This window comes from Oryctolagus cuniculus, chromosome 6 (genome assembly GCF_964237555.1).
Source record: "Oryctolagus cuniculus chromosome 6, mOryCun1.1, whole genome shotgun sequence".
Lineage (NCBI taxonomy): Eukaryota > Metazoa > Chordata > Mammalia > Lagomorpha > Leporidae > Oryctolagus > Oryctolagus cuniculus.
Genome location: NC_091437.1, coordinates 87,777,754 through 87,801,257, shown reverse-complemented (window position 1 = coordinate 87,801,257; position 23,504 = coordinate 87,777,754). Strand labels below are relative to the sequence as shown.

General features: G+C 40.5%; 1 protein-coding gene and 1 long non-coding RNA gene across 3 annotated transcripts in view; one reads left to right on the top strand and one right to left on the bottom strand.

The window, feature by feature from the left end:
- Positions 1-23,504, bottom strand: part of NKAIN3 (sodium/potassium transporting ATPase interacting 3) — a 772,255-nt gene that overhangs the window by 709,260 nt on the left and 39,491 nt on the right. The gene's annotated exons all lie outside the window — the stretch shown is intronic.
- Positions 1-23,504, top strand: part of LOC127490577 (uncharacterized) — a 59,975-nt gene that overhangs the window by 12,850 nt on the left and 23,621 nt on the right. The window contains exon 2 of the long non-coding RNA XR_007918610.2: positions 10,620-10,724. This is a non-coding gene — a long non-coding RNA (uncharacterized lncRNA). The remainder of the gene's footprint in view (positions 1-10,619; positions 10,725-23,504) is intronic.

Genomic DNA, 23,504 nt, shown 5'->3' with positions numbered 1-23,504 from the left:
AGCAGTAGAATGAGAATGCTACTTGATCCTACCATGTATACTGAGAAACGAAACTGCTGGGGTCAAGCACAACACACTTGCCCTCTAGGGACACATCTGCAACAAGTGCCCAACATGAAGGCTAACAGTGCTTGGAAGAACCAAGATCAGAACCAGGTGAGTCTGTTATGTGATTTCAAAGGGTGATGCCATCAGGCCAAGATGGTCTGAGCATCTACTTGCTCAGTGATCATTCATCCTGAACGTGAAATTCTATTATGTGGGACTTTGACCAAATACGTCATTTCACTAAAATTATTACTGGATATTCCAGCTTCTTCCTTCTCTACGTTCTGTTGTTGACCAGCACCTTCCCATGCCCCCCCCCCACTCTCATATAAACACACATGCATGAATGCATACACTGCCTGTACACACAGTCTTCAATTGGTATACACCATCTCTTTTCTTATGAATGCAATCAGATCCTTCTCCAGCTTGGAAAATGCATCTCCTTCCTTAAGATGTTCACAGTGTTGCTCTCACTCAATGCACTCTGCTTTAATAGCCAATCAGATCTGTTTTATTGCTTTTAATTCTAAATTATTTGGAGGCACTTAATTACTACCCATAGCCCATGTGCATTAAAAGGCAAGAAAGTCCTATTTTCAAGAACTCCTTAACAAATAATTCCTCTCCCTGTGTAGTAAAATTCAGAAATACAGAAAGTAAGAAAGTCAGCATTTAAAATAGTAAACAATTTAACAAACCACTAAGAAAAATACAAGCACAACAGATTAATCACAGGTATAATTTATTCAACATTGAAATAATTTACAATTAAAAACTAACAAAGATAATCAATGAAAATATTTGATAACATCCCAAAATTTGGGTTAAGATATTAGCAGTTCTGGGAAGCTGAGTACCTTGACAACTCTAGGTTAGGAGGCATCCCCACTCCTCTACCATGTTCCCTTATGTTCTTTTGAATGCTGAAGACATGGCTCCACTAGAATTCAAGAGAAAGGTTCAGGTCGGGTAGAAAGATCAGAGCTTGGAATCATCCAAAGAATGTGTTGAAATCTTCAAGCCTCTTATATATGCAAGGACCATAAATATTCAACTCAGAGAATATGAACATTGCCCAGCCTCCCATTCTTTTCCATCCATTAGTGAGAGTGAGTGCCTGTGGCCAAGAAGGAGAGACAGCACCGTGCTTAGACCTCCACAAAGATTTATAAGACCCTGGAAGGGCATGTTAAAAGATGTGCAGGCAAAGGGGAGCGTCCATAGTCCCTAGAAAGGAAATTCAAAGTTGCCTTTTAAAGTAAGTGGCTCTCTAGGGGTACATTTGTCAATGAGAAGTAACAAGGTTAGTGAAAACTTAGTGAAGTTTGCCGGCTCAACTAGTAAGCATATTCTGTATCAAAATCTGTTTTACAGGTTGTGGCAGTTTCTGTAGTAAATCCTTGTCAAACATATCTGTACATGTATGGAATTCCCGAACTTGTATTATTTCTCCCTTTAAAGTCCATTTTTCTCTTGGATTATCTGTAACCATTAAACCTTTAAACTCATATTTAATGGAAATATCTGTTTTCAAAATAACTACCAGCAGTGCAAACAGCAATAAAAAATAAATACAATAGATGTGTAACACTGAGGGCTAGAATATAAGAAAATCCTGCTTTTAAATTTTATATAATTGAAAACTAGCAAGATGTAGTCCATAAAATGGATTTTCCATTTTGATGTTGGAGTAGCTTCTGCTGACCTATCCACATTGTGCTGGACATTGATCTGCCAAGGACCAGCCACAAGGGATGCTGTCCCTCTAGGAAATTTAGTACAGAGGCAGACAGATCTCCAAAGCCATTTGATGGTGTTTAATCTCCTGATTTGTGAAACAATTAAATTATAGAATATTAGGCTTAGGATGTCTGAGTTATTATCCCAGGAACCAAAGTAAGTTAGCAATAATTGAGAATAGTACTTTATACCTGCTTGCACTCAAGTCATTATTCTTTCTTCATTCTATTTGTATATTGATATGATTTGAATGGCCTCTCCAAAACTCAAGCTGAAATTCAATTGCCATTGTAACAGTATTAAGAGGTGAAACCCCTAAGTGATTAGATCATGAGGGCTTTGCCTTCATGAATAGATTAGTGATAGTATCATTGGAGTGGGTTCCTGATGAAAAGGATGAGCCTGGCCTGATTTCCTCTCCCTGTTCCTCAGGCTAGTTTGCCCTTTCACCATGTATGACACAACACAACACTCTGTCAGATACTGGCACTATGCTTTGGGACTTCCCGGCTTCCAGAACCATGAATCAAATAGCCTTTCATTCTTTAAAATTACCCCGTCTGTGGCATTCTATTATAGCAGTAGATAACAGACTAACACACATGTCAGTATAAATAGCTATCTTGTGCTAAATCAGCTGAAAATACTGAATTACAGAGCAAGCATTTAGACTTGTGGTTAAATTGCCCAAGTTCCATACCAGAGTACCTCAGTTTGATACTGGGCTCTGGCTCTTGATTCCAGTTTCTTGCTAATGCAGACCCTGGGATTGCAATGATGGCTCAAATAATTGGGTCCCTGCCAAACATGGGAGACCTGGATTGAGTTCCTGACTCCTAATTTCTTCCTGGTCCCATCACAGTATCTGTTATTGTGAGCAATAGTAGTGGACCTGTGGATGGGAGTTCTATGTCTCTCTTTTTGTGTGTGTCTCTGTCTGTCTCTCTCTTTCCTTTTTTCTCTCTTTCCTTTTCTCTCTCTCTCTCCTCAAATAAATAAAGAACTGGATTATAAATTAGAAAATAGTTTATTGGAGGACAGAGAATACGCTAACCAAGCTACACCATCTTTTTTGTGTCTCCTGACTGGGACTAACAAAAACCTGAGCAGTTGTCCCAGTTTTCTTCCTGCTGGACAACTTTCTTAATATAAGATCAAATTCAGGTGAGTTTAAACAGATACGTGTCTCCTCAGCAATACATTTTCACCCTATGTCTTAGGGTGCATTTCTACTGGTGGCTATGCCCATCCTGTTTCAACTTAAATATAAAAGAGTAACTTGTGCAGGATCTTGAGGCTGGTTAGGGATAAGATGAAGTCTGGTTCCATTTTCCATTTCCTTGCTTATACCAACTACTTAAAAAGACAATTCTAATAACATTTTTAAAAATCCTTAAAATTAAAAATTAATGATTATTAAGTTCTGTCTTGGAAATGAAACCTATAGAATTATCAATTTTTCAGTATGAATTGGTTATTTTTATCATGCATTCATAATCTTAGAATACAATAAATATAAGACATTAGGTGAGGAATTTTAGGGGGTACATTCCTTTTGTGAAAAAGGCAATATTTTCAGTAAGTGTTTTGAAGGATTATACAATTCCAACAACTTGACTTGGAATTTGGATTGAAGCTGTGTTTTACATTAAAAGCTTCACCAAACAAGTTGATTCCTAATCAGGGCATATTATATCCAATTTGTGATAAAATGCAATAAGAAAAAAAAATGAGTCAATGCTATTCTTTGGTAAACCAACATTATTCTGTCTATTTCAGAAATTGCATATGAAAGTCCCTTCACAAAATCAACCTACAATTCCAAAAGGGTTCCTCATTTTAAGGCAATCTGTTCTGCAATAAGCATAATCTGGTTCAGGAAAAGGTCACGTGGGATTTGATGCATATTTAGGTGTCGTAACTTTTGGTGGGGGAAATCTTACTAGAAATACATGAGGTAGTAAATGAGTGGGATGGATATTGGATCTTCAGTATTCTATTTTTCAAGAGTTCTGTGATAACCCCAGCAAATTAGAATTGGGAGCTTTGTGCACACTGTGGAGCACTTCAGAGATATTAGGGCATAACCAGGGATCATTCAACAGTTTCACAAATTTTATTTTAACTGTCACAGAATGAATGACCGAAGCATACAATTCTTTTAAAAAGAAATAGTGGCCGGCGCCGCAGCTCACTAGGCTAATCCTCCGCCTTGCAGCGCCAGCACACCGGGTTCTAGTCCCGGTCAGGGCGCCGGATTCTGTCCTGGTTGCCCCTCTTCCAGGCCAGCTCTCTGCTGTGGCCAGGGAGTGCAGTGGAGGATGGCCCAATTCCTTGGGCCCTGCACCCCATGGGAGACCAGGAGAAGCACCTGGCTCCTGCCTTCGGATCAGTGAGGTGCGCTGGCCGCAGTGCACTGGCCGCGGCGGCCATTGGAGGGTGAACCAACGGCAAAGGAAGACCTTTCTTTCTTCTCTCTCTCTCACTGTCCACTCTGCCTGTCAAAAAAATTTTTAAAAAAGAGAGAAATAGTAAATTAGTCACTGGAGAAAACGTTTTCCCAAGTTTCTCTACTCAATTGAATTCTACCTTCTTTTTGGTAGTCCAGAGAAATCCAAAACCATGACAAGGAACTAGCATTCCCATGGTGCAATGGCTTTACCCACTGAATTTAGGTAAGTAGCTCATGTTACTGGTTATATGAAAGTGTTTCAATGCCACTGTGGTCTTAAATGACCCAACATAGAATGAGGTAGTTTCCCAAATCTCTACAAAAGAAAGCTACTGTGAGAGAAACCCTGGGGATGGCAAGCACATACTAACATGAATCTGTGGATGGTGATGCCTAAATAATAATTTGTTATAGTCAGGTTAAACCTAAACACCATTATTTTTCTCTGATGCATTTGCTTACTGGAAAGAAAATAAACTCTGCAATATTTTCTCTGGAGATCAATTATTAGCTTTTCACTTCTGGAACAATGTAGGGGGGAGGGATTTTCATCTTCATGTAGCAAATATTCACCAAGTGACCTGGAATTATGACAAAAGTTAAAAAATCACAATCAAATTCCCATGATATGTTGACATCCCTGTGTTCACTAACTGAAGCTAATCTGTAGGCATTACAAGGCATGATGTTAATGAAAATGACATTTTAGAATTAACATTTATACTTCCTAGTTACTGACACAGCTTATAAGAGATGCTAAAGGGAGAATAGTGCCACAAAATAAACTTTAATTATTGTTCTGTATAGCACCTATAAACAATGCCTATACTTTGAAATACTGACCTGCAGAGTTTCCTTTGATTAAAAGGCCTGCAAAACAAGTTCAGAACCCAGCTGAGGTAAGAAGAAAGGATGTCTTTTATTCATGTGGTTTTGGGAAATAGAAAAGATTAATGAGCAAGTATAGAGAAGTGCTTTCTTCCTAATGAATAGGTAACCCACATGAATGCCCTGGTTTACCCATTTGGCAAACCTGAAATAGAAAACACTGCCAAGCCATGCCCCCAATGAATAGCTTCACTTGAGAATTCTGAGCAGGGAAGGGGACAGTTGTAGATGAACATGTTTTTATTCATCCTGGATGCCTTGTAGGGTAATTAGGGAAGTGAACAAACAAAGACAGTAAGAAGTGACAGTCCAGTTATTTTTAGGGTAGCCTACAGTAGCCTCTGCTGAAAATCAAGAGTTTCCAAAGGTACACAGATAGAGAATAAAGCACTTGGTGGGGCTTTCCGAGATGAAATTCAGTATTTAGATTCTTTGGGTTGATTCAATTGTGTTGCTCTTTTATTGGCGACCCTGAAAGATTCATTCAAATAGGATAGAGTAATTTTTGAGGGTCTCTCTTTCCTTCTCCCTCCTCCCCCTCCTGCCTCTTCTCCTCGCTCCTCCCCTCTTCTTCCCCCTCCCCTCCCCCTCTCCCTCTCCCCTCCCTCTCCCCCCCTCCCAGATCAAGGCCAATAGCACCCACAGTATGTGTGTGTGTGAGTGTGTGTGTGTAGACCTGTACATTTGTGAAAGAAAAAGAGAGAACAAAAAAGAATGAGAACAAAGGAGAGACAAAGAAGCAGAATCGATCTCAAACAGAAAAACCTGAGAATGTTCCCATTACCTTGCTCAAGTTGGACAGCTTTAATCCTATTTCCACTGAAGCTCCGTTATGGTAAGGTGTAATGAGGCAACTAAATCCTGATTCTGCTCTCACTCCCTGCCCAGCCCTTAGAAAGCCTGAGACCTCCTGGGAATGCTCTCAAGATAGCTATCACATGATGGGGATGTGTTCCCTTCCAAGAGTCACCCTCTCTGCATGGCAAGGGAAGCTTAGAATCACAGGTCCACAATGGGGCTCTGAGAGTTATAACCACTTCAAGGTAAGCTAAATCACCATAGCACTTAAGCCACTTGCTTTCTGTCTCACAAGTACAGCTGTACACTCTACTATTAGTACACTCAGACAGCTGAAAACCCGAGTGATACTGACAGCAAAGGCAGACTACTACTGGAAGAATTCTTCATCACTGCCTGCACTCTCCTGCACCTATCTGTATCTCTCTGGTATCTTTATCTACCATGATTGCAGCTACTTTTATACTCCTCTTGCCTATCTTCTGAAAGTTCACTGAAGATGAGGACTATGTGATACTTATCTTTGTCTAATTATCCCAAATGCATATGTGCACATAACCACATAGATATTTTGTGGGAGAATGAAGGAAGATCATCTTAAACACTCATTTCCAAAATGGCAAATGAAAACTGGGAAAGCAGCCGTGCTGAGCTCCTTCCAGAGGAATGTACAGGCGGGTCTGGAAGGAGATGTGTAGCAAAGCTACAGAGTCAACCGCATCAGCTCAGCTTTCAGCCCCATCCCTAGATGCATGACCTCAATCTGTTTATTTAACTTCTCAGTTTTCAGTTTACTAATCTATAAAATGCCTTGCTTATAGAATTACTTGAGGTTTTAGGAGAGATAACATTAATACAACTCAGAATCTGCACACAGAAGGCACTCAGTGTGCAGAGAATATTGCTTGTCAGATGCTTGAGAACAAAGGAGGAGAAATATATCTGAGAAAACATGTTTTGTGTTTGAGTCTCTGTGGTTCAGTGGTACACGGTATTTCCTTTGGGACATTACTGATGTAGACCAAATGGTCAGTCTCTAGAGTCTAAGTGTATTGACCCATTAAATCACTTTTACATGTGGAGGATGGAAGTCAAGTGTAGTGTAGAAAAGATCACAAGGGGCCTTCCTACAAGAAAAGTAAGTGTGGTTTATGGGTATTTCCAACCATCTAAGCCCTTGCTCCTTCAAAAGTGTTTGCAGACACCCGCAGCAACTAGAATGTCCTATCAGTCCAGGATTGAAGAGACACACATTATATAGACCCAATGTGACTAAAAAAAGCATTATAAATACAATGACCTGGTTATTTGTTGATCATTATTTTCCAATTTGTGAACCAAAGCAACAGGGATGGGCAATACAGCAGAGAGTGAGCCAAGTTCAATCTTCAGTGAGCTCTCCTCACCAAGGAGGAAACATATTTACAGTTTATAACTCTCTAGCCTTATAAAATGTGGCAGATTGCGGCCATGCTGTCCTCCTTCAGTGAATTTCTTCCTTCTCCCCTCCTCAGCTAGCCAACACCTTTACATACTTTGAGTCTCAGAAGAAACATCAGTTCCCTGAGAGAGGCTTCCCCACCCCCTACAACCTTACATAGCAGTCCTGGGTCCCTCTCATTCCCCAAAAGACACGACATTTCTCCTTTGTATCTGCTTCTCTAGGGTCAGTCTTCATCGCCTGACTGGGAACTGGAAGAGGTCAAATTCTACATGGCTAGAATACAATAAGCATGTTCAATAAGCATTGAGTCAACATAAGATGAGAGTCATGACAGAAAAATCAGTACTCAATAAAAATGTCAAAAAAAAGTAAAACTGAGAATTTTTTTTTCAAATATGACTTACTCGTGCCTTCCTGGTGTCTTAGACATGGAGATTTCTATTCAATAATTTCTCAGCTCCCAGTGACTCATGGGAATCTCTGTATCTTGGTTCTCTTGGGGTAAAATATGATGATTGGATTGTACCTGTCATATATACTCTACAGCACCAGTTCAATGGCAAGAGTTCAAAAGCAAAATATGGGCTCTTATTGTTATATATGAGTGGTGTTATTATCAAGTGATATTACATCTCATTAAAACATTTTCATAAAGTACTTTTAAGTGGAATTGTGATTTTTACTTTCCAAAAGGCATGACAGATGAGCTCCAATTTTATAGAATATGTATCAAGCAACAAAAACTCATTTCTCTTACACTTTTCACACTATGCCTAAACTACAGCCTTGACCCTACCTCTTCCCTGACTCTCAGTGGATGTCACAAGAAGAATAAATCTGAGAGGCTAATATGGGAGAAATAAGGCGTCTACAAACGTGGCTGTGCTTGCTGTCACTATCACCATTGTCATCGTGGGTAGAAGCATAATAAAATTGGTCTGGAAACAGATAAAGTTTGCAAACTAGTTCACACAGACCTGTGGTAGAATGTGAAAGTGTTAAAGTGGGCAGTATTTGAGGAAACTATAACTCTTAATTATTCTGAGTTATAGCACTGAGTATTTGTAAATCACACAGTCACAGAAGAGAAGAACAGTAGCATGATTTCTTTTCCCTGAGGTCATAAAAAACTACCAAATATGGAACATCAACATTTTTATCCATTTACGTATCTAGCTTACCTCTCTACACTGGTCTCTCTGAGTGGGCCTGGGATTTCAAGTGTTCCCCTTTTCAGTCTGGAGTGTCTGGGGTATTATTTCACCATGCTCGGATGTAATCAATGCTGCAAATCAAGAATCAGCACCCTCCTCCCTATCTGATTGACATATGTCACTGCAAACGATGCTACAGCAAAGTACTTTTGACAGACACCAGGACTTTCCTAGAAAGTATTCATTAAAAAACAAGGGAACAAAATTCTGTGAAAGTCAGAAATAGAAAAGTGCTATTTTGAATATTGTACATATAAATAATTTGAAAATTCTAGTATATTGAACATTATCAGAAAATAATGATTATATAACTAAAATAAGGATTCCCATCATAGATATCTCCAAGTAGTACACAGTGTGTGTTATCACTCACATACAGACATTTTTCCTTCATTCCTGAAGCCATGATAGGTATTTTTAGTTCTGTCCTAACTTTTCTTAAAAGAAAGAGTTGGAGTGGGTGATTATTTCATTGGTAACATGCCATTTGGGACACCTGCATCCTATGTTGGAGTACCTGGGCTTGACTCCTCGTTGTGTTCCCAATTCCAGGTTCTTGCTAATGCGCACTTGGGGAAACAGTAGGTAATGGCTCAAGTAGTTGGATCCTTGCCATCTGCCTGGGAGACATGAACATGAACAACTCCTGGCTTTGGCCTGGCCCAAACTTGGTTTTTGTGGGCATTTGAGGAGTGAACCATTAGGCAGGAGTTTCTCTTTCTCTCTCTCTCTCTCTTTCTCTCTTTTTCTCTCTTCATGTCTGTCTCGGCCTTTCAAATAAATAAAATAAATGAATGAATTAGTTTTTAAAAAGAAAATCCCAGTAATAACACATGTGAACAGATCCAAATTGCATGCACATGACACATACCTAAAGTAGAACATTTAAATTTCTATCCACTCAAAGCATGAACCCTGTTCAAGCTTTCAGACCAGTCCCTCCAGGGTCACCACTTATCCCCAGTTATGGATAGAGAATGCCTAGAGTGAACAATCAATAAATATCTGTGAAATCAATAAACATAGGAGGAAAGGTTTTTCATTTTTTATTCTGCCTATTGAGCTCTTGAGCCCCATGTTCTTTCCTTTGCTTAAAACTATTTCTATGTAACCTCATCTCCTAGCTCCACAATCCAAATTCAGTCTCCATCCTACCTCCCAAACTCCATCCTGTGTTTAGCCTCTCCCTGTCTCACCTTCATAGAATTTTGATCCAGGATCCCTTAGTATCTGGATTTATTTGTGCTCCAGAAATTCTCGGTGTACTTACTGGGCCCTAAACCTGCCATGTACCCTAGTACTCAGCACCCAGAGTGATGTCCAACTTATGGGAAACATGAAGAAGATCTGAATGATACACAGAAGACTCCATTTTTTTATTCTATTCATCAAAGCTGAATGGCGCTGAAGTTACACAACACAGAAAGTCAACCATAAAATAGACTGTGGTATTGGCAGTTGTTCAGGGGCATAATTAGATGGGTCTGCAAAGGGAGCTGGTTCATAAAGGAGTGAGCTTGATTTGTAAAAAGAAGGACAAAAAAGATACCTGCAATAAGCTAGATTTTATACCAATAGTATCTTACAGGAAAAATCAAAATAGAATGATCCAATCATACAATACCATAGAATGCTAGTTCCAATGAAATACAAAATGATTATCTACTTAGTATTAAAGACATACATAACAACTTGTATAGCTATCCTTAAAATGTAATTACATATACTTTCATAATAAAGACATCCATTTCCAATTGGTATTTAACATGATTTTGAAGTGGATTATATTTACGTGTATAGTAAAACTTTTAGGACAAATAAAGATTATAAAATTGTTTCCTTTACCCATTATATTTTGAAATATTTATTTATTTATATATTTATTTGAAAAGTAGAGTGAGAGAGAGAGAGAGAGATGGCTGCAATAGCTGGGACTGGGGCAGGCCAGTGCCAGTAGTTTGATATTCCATCCAGGTCTCCCTTACAAATAGCAAAGGCCCAAATACTTGGGCTATCTCCTCTGATTTCCCAGGTGCACTATCAGGAAACTGGATTGGAAGTGGAGCATCTGGGGCTCGAACTTGCACTCTGATACAGGATGTGGTGTAGCCAACCCCTCATTTCCTTATTACTTTTGGTGAGTAAGAATTTTAAAATCTTATTTTTTAAGATTTCTCAGGTTATTTTTAATTTTAAAAACTATATGAAGAAATTTTTTCAAATGGGGTAAAATGAAAACAGTATCTCATTGCCTTTAGACAATTTTTATAATACATCTATGTTTGTTTAATGACTTTACTTATTTGAGAGGTAAAGAGAAACACCCAGAGAAACAGAGAAAGATGCAGAGAGACAGAGAGAGCTCCCATTCACTGGTTTATTACCCAAATGTTGATAACAGCTGGGACTGGGTCAGGCAGAAGTCAGGAACCAAAAACCCTATCCATGGCTAGCAGGGAACCAACTATTTGAGTCACCCCTGCTACCTCTCAAGGTGCACATTAGCAGGAAGCTGGAATCAAGAACAGAGCCAAGACAAGAACATAAGCATTCTGATGTATGATGCAGGCATCCTAACCGGCATTTTAACAATTAGGCCAAATACCTGCCTTCCTTCTTTATTTTTAATAGCCTTTTACTTTATTATACAGTAATGCATACATTTGATTTCTGTATTTTCACTTATTACTGTACATTAAGCATTTGAAGCATTTTTGTGGCAACCTAATTTTCTGTACAATTATTTTCTACTGAAGAGATATTCTGCTTACTTAGGTGATTGTTTTATTTCCAGTTTTAAAGTGATTTCAGGACTGTCACAATGAATAGCTTGAGATATTAATCTATTATTTTTAATACTTCTTTTATTGTTTTGGGAACTTTTCTTATTAAAAATATCTTCATTATACTTTTGTCAATATTTCCTTAATCTTTGCTTGCCTTTTTAACTTTGCTGCATGGTTTTTTCCTCTTGTAATCATTTTTCCTCTATGTAATCATAGATCCTTTTCTTTCTGATTTCTTAATCTTAAAAAAAGTTCTCGGCCAGCTCCGTAGCTCAATAGGCTAATCCTCCGCCTTGCGGCGCCAGTACACCGGGTTCTAGTCCTAGTCGGGGCGCTGGATTCTGTCCCAGTTGCCCCTGTTCCAGGCCAGCTCTCTGCTGTGGCCCAGGAGTACAGTGGAGGATGGCCCAAGTACCTGGGCCCTGCACCCGCATGGGAGACCAGGAGAAGCACCTGGCTCCTGGTTTCGGATCAGTGCGGTACGCTGGCCGCAGCGGCCATTGGAGGGTGAAACAACAGCAAAAAAGGAAGACCTTTCTCTCTGTCTCTCTCTCTCACTGTCCACTCTGCCTGTCAAAAAAAAAAAAAAAAAGTTCTCTTTCTGCATAGATTGACAGCCTAATGTTAGGCTTTCTGTTTGGTTTTCCTTAAACTTCTAATCACCTACTCCAGTACCAGTTATTATGTCATCCCATGTACTCATTGTTCTCTAATGTTTCCTTTGGCCCTAATTAAACTCCAAAATATAAGAATTGTTTCTTGGATATTTATTTCATTATAGAGGTCTATTAATGTTCCCAAACCACCAAACTAGATTTTTAAAAGTTAATTTGCCTATGTTAGCTACAGAAATGTCCCTTTGAAATAACATTTCATTTTTTGATATCTTTAAAAGTAATATCAATGACAATTTTAGAATGATTCCTTTGAACTTACAATGTTTTGTCTTTGGATCTGATTAATTTTATTAAACTGATGAATTACAATATTCCTTCCTATCTAAGGTTTTGTTTCCCATGAGTTCAATTACTCAGTCAACTGCAGTCAGTATATTGGAATTAGATAGATAGATAGATAGATAGATAGATAGATAGATAGATAGCAGGTATTGGGTAGATACATGATTGATTGATAGACTACATTCACATTAACATTTATTGCAGTATATTGTTATAATTGTTCTGTTTTATTACTATTGTAGTTAGTCTCTTACTTTCTGTAATCCATAAATCAAATTTCATCATAAGGATGTACATTTAGGGAAAAATGTAGTATATTTAGAGTTTAGTACTATTCGTGGTTTCAGGCATCTACCAAGGGTCTTGTAAGTTTGGCCCCTGTTGATAAAGGGACATCTGGGTAGGCTGTAGACAATTCATGCTATTATTACACTTACTATATCCAAAACAGAGCAATGCTCAGTCTCTTCACATACTAAAATCTATTTTTATGATGATTTGCAGTCTTCTGTCTGTACACCTATACATTTTTGCTGTTTGTTACTGTTAAAATATATTTGCTATGTTTTCTTATACCATCTTATCTTTTTCATTATAATTTTTACTTCACACTGAATTGCATTAAAAGGAGCTTCAAAAATCTAGCTGGGGAGAAAGTACATATTTAAAGAACATGCAAATGATTCCAGGGGCCCAGAACAATCCATGAGTTTCCCAGCTCCACTGCACACTCTGCTTCATCAAAACTGTTTGGTGCTCACTGACTATGACCTCTCTAAACCTTTTGAACAATTCATATAAAATATGCATTTTTCCACTTTTGCCACTTATCAAGAGACACTAAAAATTGAAGATAAACTTTAAAAATTATAACAGAGAATTATTTTAGGCAAATAGGATACTTTTAAAATTCCATTCACTTACCTGTCTCTAATATTTGTATTTCAAAAACTTGATTTACATTTTGGTCACTAAAACTAAATTATTTTAAAGGTGGCAATGATCATTTAAAATTGACCATGACTCTTATTTTTGTAATTGGAAGTTAAACTTTTTATAGAAGTCTGTCCTTGCTTTTCCATTTGAAAGGATAACCTCGTTAAGGTCTGTATCTACCTTTATCTAATTATGTTATTCAGGGAGAGATATGCAACTTATCAGTAGGATTATAATCTCATTTGTTGCTACTCCTTTAATTTAATTTTGTTTATACATCTGTTCCCAAAGAGTTCTTCTTCTCTATTTTGAATTGAATAATATGATTATGTTTCAAGTTATTGTAAATGCATTTTTAATGTCTGTTGTGTGCTCACCTCTTAAGAGGAGTTCCTCTAATTCCTACCAGACCCACATACACCTTGACTCCCAGGCCCCTCCCACACACACAAACTGGGATCCACTGGGATGATGCAAATGTGGCCTACAGAGCACTATTAGTATGTTACAGCTAATACACATGTAAAAATATTTTAGTCATTCAGATCATATCAAAAGGAAATGATTCTTTTCATTTCTTCTTTTTGGTAACTATTTATTTATCTATTTGCATGGCAGAGAGGGACGAATGGGAGCTCCCATCTGCTGGTTCACTACCCAGAAATCCTGGAGATGCAGAATTAATCCAGGTCTCCCACATGGGTGGCAGGAACCCAATCATTTGAGCCATCCCTGCTTCCTCCCAGGGTCTGCATTAGCAGAAAACTAAAATCACAAGTAGAGCTGGATGTAGAATGCAGGCACTCCACAAATGGCTGCAAAGCTGAGACCAGGCTATGCGAAACTGGGAACAGGAACTCACTTTAGGCCTCCAAACTGAGTGGCAGTAATCTAATCACTTCAGCAAAAACAAATTTTTCTCATCATAATCTTAAATACAGACAGTATCACTATCCTCCAAATTTGTCATTTAGAATTTTCTGACCAGAATTTACTGTTTCAAAGAAGCAGTATCAATTTTTAAATGCCCACTTTTTAACTAAACTATGACAGGAAACTGTTGATAGAATAGTTTATTTTTGAATGAGGGAAACATGTGGAAAAACCAATAAAATAAAATTGATTTCCATGGTTTCTAAAAATTGTTATATGTCTAATAATAGGTAACATAAAAATCTCTAATTATGCCATATATGAACGTTACCATAAAAATCTATTCAATGCAGGAAGCATGAAGGCTTGGAGTAATGCATAATCTTCAATGTCTGAGTCACCATCAACTCCTAAATTAACAGCCAATTATTTATTTTTCTAACATTAGTTTGGACATAGAACTTATCTATATTTCAAAAAACATCTGTAATGATAAATAAATTTCATCTGAGCAGCACCTCATGCTTTCCATCATGAGCGGTCACTGTGAGGAGCATTCGTCCTAGCAGAGTGATAGAATCTGCCAGTCTGGGAGGCAGACCTGTGTGGACAGTGGAGAAGTATTTTGAAGTCCATCAGGTTGAGCCAAGCAATCCTGGCTCCATTTACCGTGAAACAGACCCTGACAGTGCTTTCATTTGAGCACCCACCCCACTAACACCACTGCTCCACACAATCAGGGAGGTAATTAAAACAGATGTGGGTGAAAGGGGTGGTTTCTTTCTTCAGTGTTCAGATACATAAAAAGTCGTATGGAAAATTATAGAACAAGATATCTTCAGGATCTAAAAACATTTTCTTAGCAAGATAACAGTAACCAAACCAGAACACATATTCCAACTTGTCCTCAGTTTCACCATAGTACCCAAATGAGAGTTTGCCGAGGTATATTAGACACCATGTGTTTACATAACATGGAATAACCATGTCTTAGAAACACAGGGAGGCTGGCGCCATGGCTCATTAGGCTAATCCTCCACCTGCGGCACCAGCACCCCGGGTTCTAGTCCCGGATGGGGTGCCGGATTCTGTCCCGGTTGCTCCTCTTCCAGTCCAGCTCTCTGCTGTGGCCCAAGAGTGCAGTGTAGGATGGCCCAAGTGCTTGGGCCCTGTACCCCTATGGGAGACCAGGAGGAAGCACCTGGCTCCTGGCTTCAGATCAGTGCGGTACACTGGTGGTAGCAGCCACTTGGAGGGTGAACCAATGGAAAAAGGAAGACCTCTCTCTCTCTCTCTCTCTCTCTCTCTCTCTCTCTCACTGTCTATAAGTCTCTCTCTCTCTCTCTCTGTCTAACTCTGCCTGTCAAAAAAAAAAAAAAGCCACAGGGAAAACATTATTTTCTCATCTCTGACTTTCTCCTCATTCACATATTCACTCATTTATTCATTCAGCAAACATTTACTGAGTACCTACTAGACTGCAGGAGTTCTCTGAGGCTAAAGGGTTACAGCACTGACAAGACTGAAACATGTCCCAGTCCATGGATTTCTCACTGTCTGGGAGGACACAAAATAAACACACAGCTGCAGGTTATGATAAATGCCACAAGGGACAAAAACAAAAATTGTAACTGCAGGAATACATTTAGGTTGGAAAGAAAGAGAAGGCTTCTGTTATAGTCTGGATGTGGTTTGAGTCTATTCCCAGTGCACACCTTGGAAGCTCGGTCCTCCTTGAGGCTATGTTGAGAGGAGGAATGATCTCTTAAAAAGCACAAGGATCTAATGGGAGATTCTGAGGTCACTCACTGGGGATGCTGCCCTCTGCAAGGATTAATGTGATTCTGGTGGGACCCCAGTGAATCCTTGCTCTCTCCTCTGGCTTCCTGTCTCATGTGATCTCAGCCTCTACCAATGCACTCCTTCCATTGTGATAACATTCACCTTCAGGCATGCAGTTAGTAGAAGCTGTGCTATGCTGCTTGGATATCCAGCCTCCAAACCAGTGAACTAAATAAACGTCTTTTCTTTACCCAAATTCAGGTATCTCATCACAGTAATGGAAAACTGATTTATTCAGTTTCTCTTTTTTAAAAGATACCTTGGGAAGGATTTTAAAATTAAGATTTTGATTAGGACATCCACATTCCAACAGAAATACCTGCTAATGAAGAACATGGGAAGCAGCAGTAATGGCTCACGTACCTGGGTCCCTGGTACCCACATAGGAGATCTGGATTGAATTCTAAGGTCCCAGTTTCAGCCAGCTCTGCTCTGGCCATTGTGAGCATTTTGGAAGAGAATGAGCAAATGAGAGCTTTGCCTATCTGTCTTTCTGTCTCCCTGACTCTCCAATTTAATTAACTAATTAATTTTAATTTGTTTTGAAAGGCAGAGATAGAGTGATGTATCTTCCAGCTGCTGATTCACTCCCCAAAAGGCCACAATAGCCAGTGCTTGGCCAGGACAAAGCCAGTAGCCAGGAACTCCATCAGTCTCCCAGGTGGTGACATGGATCTAGGCACTTGAGCCACTGCCTTCCCAGATGGATTTTCAGGAAGGTGGTTTGGAAGTGGGGTGCCTAGCACTCAACTGCCACTCCAGTATGCGATGTGGGCATCTTAAGTGGTGTCTGGATCCTTGTGCCATAATAACACTTTCCCCGCCTCTCAAATTTTAAAGAAGTGTCTCCCCTAAAAGAAGACAGAGGAGAGGGCCGGCGCCGCAGCTCACTAGGCTAATCCTCCGCCGGCTCACCGGGTTCTAGTCCCGGTCGGGGCGCCGGATTCTGTCCCGGTTGCCCCTCTTCCAGGCCAGCTCTCTGCTGTGGCCAGGGAGTACAGTGGAGGATGGCCCAAGTGCTTGGGCCCTGCACCCCATGGGAGACCAGGATGAGTACCTGGCTCCTGCCATCAGATCAGTGCAATGTGCCGGCCGCGGCAGCCATTGGAGGGTGAACCAACGGCAAAGGAAGACCTCTCTCTCTGTCTCTCTCTCTCTCTCACTGTCCACTCTGCCTGTCAAAAAAAATAAAGAAAAAAAGAAAAAAAAAAGGTAGAGTAGAGCTGCATGGTCTACCTAGGACAAGTAGTAAGTAAGAGAGCTCTGAATAGAAAAGCCGTGGTGCTTGGAGGACAACATAAAGGGGCCAGTGAGACTACAGCACAATAGGCAGGAGTTCAAGTTAGATGGGGTCAGAGTTCAAAACAAGCTCTGCCTGTGGACTAGGGCTTACCAGCTTCATTGTTGTGGAAAGTTGTAGCTATGTTAGAATCAGACCTAATTTTTGAAAGATCCCCATGACAGTTGTGCGGAGAATAAAAGCAGACTGAGCAATCTATTTAGTGGGGGGTTGCACTGATCCCACAAAAGCTAAAGGGCTATTGCAGGGCAGTGGTGGTGGGTATGGAGAAAGCCAAGTCTATTCAGTACCTATTTGGAGACAGAATCTAAAAGACATGGTGACAGATCAAGAATGAGAGATTAAGGAGAGTTTGAGGTTGCTGGGTTTCTGTAATGAGTAACTAATTTGAAACAGGTGCCAGAGGTAGGGAAATGGAAAAAGATATTGAGATAGGTGAGACGAAGGAGGAGAGACTAAAGGCCATTCTTTGAAATTCCTACGTTTGGAAAGCCAATGAGGAAGAAGCCACTGGCTGAGTGGACCAGCATGAACCCAAAAGGAACTCTGGCCACAAGGCAGGAATTGAGGAGCTGTTGGCAAGTAAGTAGACATTAAAGAACATATTCCTTTTCTCTCTTTCCCATGTATATTTGTTTAATTTAAAAGGTTAACACAGTCTCTTTCAGACTACACTGTGAAAACACAAGGTTTCAATCACTTGCAGTAAATCACATCTTTTCTTGTTCTTTGCAGATGTTAATTGCAATAACCATAAAATATCGCTTTTTAAATTTTTTACTCCAGTAAGTTCACTATTTGCACCCCTGAATATGGAATGATGTACTCAAAGATTTCCAAACACAGGGTACATGCTATTTCTTCTTAATGCTTATCAGGATTGCATTTTCATTTCTTATCATACCCAAACTACTGGTGGCCCATGATAAAATCACTCTACCAAGTGCACTCTGATGCACTGAAGTGGAAGAGCCAAGCTCCTTTCCAGAGGCAGTGTGTTCATGGCAGCCTCAGGCATGTCATTCAGACTCTTCCTACTTTTCCCCTTTCCCACCTTTATTACATCCCAGCAGGAAATACCAGCAGGCACTCCAGCACCCTCTTCCAATTCTTCACAACCAAATCCTCATCCCTAGAAATCCTGTCTCTTCTGTGAGCACAGAGAGAGTTTTAGTTAAAAATGAAATTACTCAAGTCTTAACAAACACAAAGGCAGGGCGAATTTGCTATAGTCAAAACCTGTGGTGATGTTTTAAATGATTTGACACAGTCTTACAGGCCAATCAAAAACATGGATTAGCTTAACACTCAGATGTGCCGTGCGGCTTTGACTAAAGCAGAATATTTACACGTGAGTTTGAGATTGCCAAAATTGTAACTCTATGAAGGTATGGATTTGTCTTCCTTGTTCGCTACTGAATACACAGCACATAGAATTCTTTTTTTTTTTTTTTTTTTTTTTACAGGCAGAGTGGACAGTGAGAGAGAGAGACAGAGAGAAAGGTCTTCCTTTTGCCATTGGTTCACCCTCCAAGGCGGCCGGTGCTTCGCGCTGATCCAAAGGCAGGAGCCAGGTACTTATCCTGGTCTCCCATGGGGTGCAGGGCCCAAGCACTTGGGCCATCCTCCACTGCACTCCCTGGCCACAGCAGAGAGCTGGCCTGGAAGAGGAGCAACCAGGACAGAATCCGGCACCCCAACCGGGACTAGAACCCGCTGTGCCCGCGCCACTAGGTGGAGGATTAGCCTATTGAGCCATGGCGCCGGCCAACACATAGAATTCTGACAGCCCAAAGTACTCAAATACTGTTGAATACATGGACAAGTACAATTGATTGGATTATGCTCCACAAAAATGGCTTGAAAGAATCACCTGTGAAAAATCACTTTATGAGAAATATTACTTCAAGTCTAGCAGAGCTAACCAAAGAGGGTCTCATGCAGAGAATTCTGTGAACACAGGAATCTGAGTTCAGCTCCCTTACAGGGCAGCTTATACACACTGAAGTGGTTTCTGTGTCTGCATGAAGCTGGGGTGAACACAGGTCTTTGGCTGTCCTAAGGTCAGTAGGAATGCCTGGGGCAAAGATTGCATGTTGCCCTCCATTAGAGGCCAGCACACACAGGACCAGACCTCCACGGCCTTCCAGAGAGCAAGAAGTAGCTGAACCAGTGGCATGAATGTCTCCTATCTTTGAAACGAGGACATCTGAAGGATACTGGGAATTTTGACGACAGGAAAGCTTCTTAAAGGAAGGAGGATGGCACACCCGTTTCTGTGTTTTTGCTTCCTTTACCCACTGCAAATGAATACGTGGGCTATATGACAGAAAGACAGAAAATGACCACAAGCATATCAAAATAACCCAATAGAGGAGATCTAGTGGCAACAAAAGGGGAAAACCTAGCCAGTAGAGTTGCTGAAACAGACAGATATTTCTGAATAAAAACATAAAAGCCCACTAAAAAACTCAAATGCAGCACCTGAAACATGTTCTTGAGCTACAAAAGTTCATTTTCTGGCTGAACAATTTAGTAGGAGAGTGCGGTGGTCTTTGAGACTCAAATCGGTAACCCAGAAAATAACTGCAAAAAAAAATACAATGCTAAATGCTAAAAGAAAAAGTATATACATATATATATACCTGTTATTTTTATGTGTATCCATAACATACACACACACACACACATGCACACACACATAGAGAGAGAGTACAAAGGATAAGACATCAGAGAATAAAACCTAGGACTGATATGGGAAAAAGTAATAATTAGAGTGCTCCAGTAGGAGAAAAAGAAAGCATGGGAGGGGGCCGGTGGCTCACTTGGTTGATCCTCCACCTGTGGCACTGGCATCCCATGTAGGCGCCGGGTTCTGGTCCCAGTTGCTCCTCTTCCAGTCCAGCTCTCTGCTGTGGCCCACAAGGGCTGTGGAGGATGGCCCAAGTGCTTGGGCCCTGCACCCGCATGGGAGACCAGGAGGAAGCACCTGGCTCCTGGCTTCGGATCCACGCAGCGCTGGCTGTGGCGGCCATTTGGGGAGTGAGCCAATTGAAGGAGGATCTTTCTCTCTGTCCCCTTCTCTCTCACTGTCTGTAACTCTATCTGTCAAATAAATAAATAAAAATCTTTTAAAAATAAATAAATAAATAAAGTGCTCCAGTAAGAGAAAAAGAAAGCATTGGAGGAACAACAGTAATTAAATAAATGATGTAGGGCCGGTGCCGCGGCTCCCTAGGCTAATCCTAAACCTAGTGGCGCCGGCACACCAGGTTCTAGTCCCAGTCAGGGCGCCAGATTCTTCCCGGTTGCCCCTCTTCCAGGCCAGCTCTCTGCTGTGGCCAGGGAGTGCAGTGGAGGATGGCCCAGGTGCTTGGGCCCTGAACCCCATGGGAGACCAGGAAAAGCACCTGGCTCCTGGCTTCGGATCAGCATGGTGTGCTGGCCACAGCGCGCCGGCCGTGGCGGCCATTGGAGGGTGAACCAACGGCAAAAGAAGACCTTTCTCTCTGTCTCTCTCTCACTGTCCACTCTGCCTGTTAAAAAAATAAATAAATAAAAATAAATGATGTAAATACATCCAAAACAAATTCGAAGAAGGAGACCATTCTCTTTAAGTATTTGTTTCTTTTCCTTTTAAACAAACCCATGTCTTACTAGACGCCCCCAAATTTTAATGAGGGTCAGGCACTCCATGAATTTACAAAGAAAAATTATCCATTTAAAAGGTCACCCCCCAACAACATGTCACAGACATTGGAACACGACTAGAAAGGAAAAAAAAAAAGGACCTGAGAAGTGTTTATGTCTTCTTTTTTAAAAAAAATTTATTTATTTATTTGAAAATCAGAGTTACACAGAGAAAGAAGAGGCAGAGAGAGAGAGAGAGAGAGAGAGAGAGGTCTTCCATCCGATAGCTCACTCCCCAGCTGGCCGCAACGGCCAGAGCTGTGCCCATCCGAAGCCAGGAGCATGGAGCTTTTTCCAGATCTCCCATGCAAGTGCAGAGGCCCAAGGACTTGAGACATCTTCTACTGCTTTCTCAGGCCATAGCAGAGAGCTGAATTGCAAGTGGAGCAGCTGGGTCTCGAACCAGCACCCATATGGGATGCCGGCATTTCAGTCCAGGGCGTTAATCCGCTGCACCACAGTGCCGGCCTCTATATGTTTTTGAGAAGAGTAGAAGCTTTGTTTCCTCTCAAAAATTCAAAACATGTCATTACTTTATCAGTTTCTATACATTTAAGGATTTATCGGTTGTGAACATAAGAATTTCCCTACTGAGGAAAGTGCCAAATATTCATAATTTTATTTACTATATTTTGTGTAGTTACATTATAAGTGTTGAATGTGAAAGAGATACTTCCTGTCAAAGCTCTTCAATAAATATTTTCTGAGTGCCTACTGTGAGCAGAGAACTAGGCTATGTAAGAAAAGATGTTCATGAAAACAGTGTTTTCAAAGAGCTTTCAGTCAGTATGCAGAACAGGCACGTATCCCTGAAGGCAGAATAGAATTCTACTAAAGACACTGTGGAAACACAAAGCTAGTGGAAAACTTTCTTTTTGTAGGAGGATTAGAGAAGATTTCATTGAGGAGGACCTGTAAAAACTGGAACTGCATGTCTTCATAGGTTGTTGACAGGTGAGGAAGGAAAGTCATTAGGTGAGAAAGCACATCAAGTATAGAAAGTGCAGGTAATGAGGCTGACATCTGTCATAGTGGCTAAAATGCCCTTGGAATGCCAATATCCTATAACAGAGTGTCTGGGTTCAAATTACAACTCTGCTTCTGATCCAGCTTCCTGCTAATGCACCCCCTGTGAGGCAGCAAGTGATGGTCCATGTCGTTGAGTCCATGTCACCTACACGGGAGATCTGGATTGAGTTCTGCAATCCCAGGCCCTAGATATCTCTCTCACTCTCTGTCTCTCCTTTGCAAATAAAATAAATAAAAATATAAAAGTGAGGTACAGGTTTTATCAATGCTGTGCAAGCCAGGATGATCTCCACACACAAAGCAGGCATGAGGTATTCCTGCTTCCTGCAGGTGGACAGTAGACAAATAGTTGTAGGCCTGCTGGGGGCAGGAGGAGGGGAGGCACACAGAGAGAGAGAGACAGAATAGTGAGGATAGAATCAGATTGTGGAATGATACTGCTAAGACCATGTACTTGTTCTACAGGCCATGAGCCCCTCAAAAAGACTTAATATATATAGATGGGCCAGGAGTGATTAATTTAAGAATTATGTGTCCCACATAAAATACATACTGGTTACCCTTTCAATCTTTAATATGAGATGCATTCAGAGAAAACATCTGCAAGGCATATAGAAAAATCCACAATAAATATTCTAAAACAAATTAAACAATAATACAATTTATATCCCCAAGTATCTATATTCTTATGTAAGACAAATGTCATTAACTTGCTTCCATTAGCTCCCCTAAACCTCTGCTGAAGCTCAATCTTTTTTTTTTTTTTTTAGGATTTATTTGTTTATTTATTTGAAAGTCAGTTACACAGAGAGAGGAGAGGCAGAGAGAGAGAGAGGTCTTCCATCCGATGGTTCACTCCCCAGTTGGCCGTAACAGCTGGAGCTGCGCCAGTCTGAAGCCAGGAGCCAGGAGCTTCCTCCGGGTCTCCCAAGTGGGTGCAGGGGCCCAAGGACTTGGGCCATCCTCCACTGCCCTCCCAGACCATAGCAGAGAGCTGGATCAGAAGTGGAGCAGCCAGTCTCGAACCAGCGCCCATATGGGATGCCAGCACCTCAGGCCAGGGCGTCAACCCACTGCACCACAGCACCGGCCCCTGAAGCTCAATCTTGTACTAAAATGGACTTGCTCCTTTCCAGGAAAGAATACTTGTCAAGCTCCTAAACCACAACCACTGAAGGTCATCTTTGCCTCTTGGTGTCAGGATTCTAAGTACAGGCTACTTTCCTTAATCAGGAGAATAACTTGTTATTGTACAGGTACTTGATAAAATATCACAAAGTGATGGGTATTGGGAATTTGCCAAGAACATTTGAAAAGTGATGGTTATATAGGAGTCAATTAATTTATACAAGTCCCATTGTATTAAATTACAACATAAATAAAAAATTCCTAGACAACATTATCTATAGTCCACAGAAAACGCCATCATTGCATTATGGTCTAGTCTTTGGAGTGAGTATGTGAGAATACTTCATTTAAAAAGAACATTTCTGCATATTTGT